General features: G+C 40.9%; 1 non-coding gene across 1 annotated transcript; it reads right to left on the bottom strand.

Moving 5' to 3' along the window:
* Positions 1-873: 873 nt before the first annotated feature.
* On the bottom strand, positions 874-980 carry LOC115721476 (small nucleolar RNA R71). Its single transcript, XR_004012497.1, has one exon. It is a non-coding gene; the product is annotated as a small nucleolar RNA R71 (small nucleolar RNA).
* Positions 981-1,813: the final 833 nt, after the last annotated feature.

The raw sequence follows: 1,813 nt of genomic DNA, 5'->3' as shown, positions 1-1,813 counted from the left end.
CCTTATTTTGTTTTTCAATCATAAAATTATTGGTTTGCCAAGTAGAATTATAAATTTATTCTAGTGGTATTCAGTCCAATTCTCTGTGGTTCCACCTCACCTGTGTGAGTTTACTACTTGATTACGTGCACTTGCGTATTGTTCATATTTTTCATAACAAGTTTTTGGCGTCATTGCCAGGAAATTATTTAAAAATTGATATTGCATAAGATTAGATCAAATTCTACTTTAGTTAATTTTTCTTGTTGATTGCTAACCTGTTTCTTTCATCATTGTCTTAATCTATTTCAGGAATTGAAGGTGTATGCGACGTCAAGAACATAGTGTAATACTGCCGATTGATCCTGAAATTGAGAAACCCTGTTGAAGAAACAGAAGAAATAAGAGGCAAGAAAGAGTTTCCATAAGTGTTGAAACAGAAGAAGTCATGGCCGATAATGCTAATGGCGGTAATAATGGCAGCAACAATGGTAATAACGGAAGTGCCGTTGAAGACCAGGGAAACAGTCATAGTCTGAGAGACTACATTCTCCCAACATTGATGGGGGTTCAGTCTTGTATAAGACCACCCACCGTAGAGGCGAACAACTTCAAAATAAAGCAAGCCTTACTCCAGATGGTGCAGTCTTTAGTCCAATTTGGTGGACTCCCCTCTAAAGACCCCAATTTGCACTTGTCTAATTTCATGGAGTTATGTCAGACTTTCAAGGTAAATAGAGTCAATGATGATGCCATCCGCTTAAGACTGTTCCCATTCTCGTTGAGAGAGCGAGCTAAAAGTTGGTTGATCTCCTTGCCACCAACTCTATTGCAACATGAACTGATTTGGCAACAAAGTTCTTGTCCAAGTTTTTTCCTCCAGCGAAGTCTGTAAAGCTGCGAGGAGAAATTAATAATTTCTGTCAGATGGACAATGAATCTCTCCATGAGGCTTGGGGGAGGTTCAAGGATCTAATCAGGAAATGTCCACATCATGGGATTGAAAAGTGGATGTTGGTCCATAACTTCTACAACGGGCTGATTGGTAACACCAAAACGATTATAGATGTCACAGCTGGTGGGGCATTTATGAGAAAAAGTGCAAACGAGGCCTATGATTTGCTCGAAGAAATGGCCATGAATAATCAACAATGGCCAACTGAAAGAAGTTAAATGAAGAAGGTAGCTGGTATGCACAAGGTAGATGCCATCACCAAATTGATAGCCCAAGTAGAGGCCCTGACGAAGCTTATGGCTGTTCAGGCAAAACAGGCTCAAGTTATTTGTGAGCTCTGTGGGGGCCCTCACACCTATGATGAATGCCCGGTAGATGTGAATAGTTTGTCAATGGATGAAGCAAAAGCCATCGGAAATTATTCTCAAAATAATAACTTTGGGTACAATCAAGGAGGGAATCGATGAAATAGTGATTCTAATCAGCAACAACATGGGTTCTATCAGCAGAGAAATCAGTGCCAACAGAATCAACAACAACCACAGCAACAAGGTTCTAGTGGAGGGTCTAGTCTTCAAACAGATTTGTTGCTACAGTTTATGACAGAGACAAGATCGTCCATTAAAGCCTTAGAGAATCAGATGGGGCAATTGGCAACTCAGATAGCTACCCATCCTCTGGGGAACTTGCCTAGCATAACAGAGGTGAACCCAAAAGAAAACTGTAAGGAAATTACCCTAAGAAGCAGGAAGAAGTATGAAGGGCCTAATGGGAGACAGCTAGTGGAAGAAGAGGTTCAGGATCAACCGGCACCAACATCAATAGAAAAGAAGATTACTGAGAGTCTCGCACCAAAAGAAGCTTCTCCACCGGTCAGCA

The sequence above is a fragment of the Cannabis sativa genome, chromosome 2 (assembly GCF_029168945.1).
Source record: "Cannabis sativa cultivar Pink pepper isolate KNU-18-1 chromosome 2, ASM2916894v1, whole genome shotgun sequence".
Lineage (NCBI taxonomy): Eukaryota > Viridiplantae > Streptophyta > Magnoliopsida > Rosales > Cannabaceae > Cannabis > Cannabis sativa.
The sequence above is the reverse complement of the archived record's forward strand: the minus strand, read 5'-3'. Positions and strand labels throughout refer to the sequence as shown.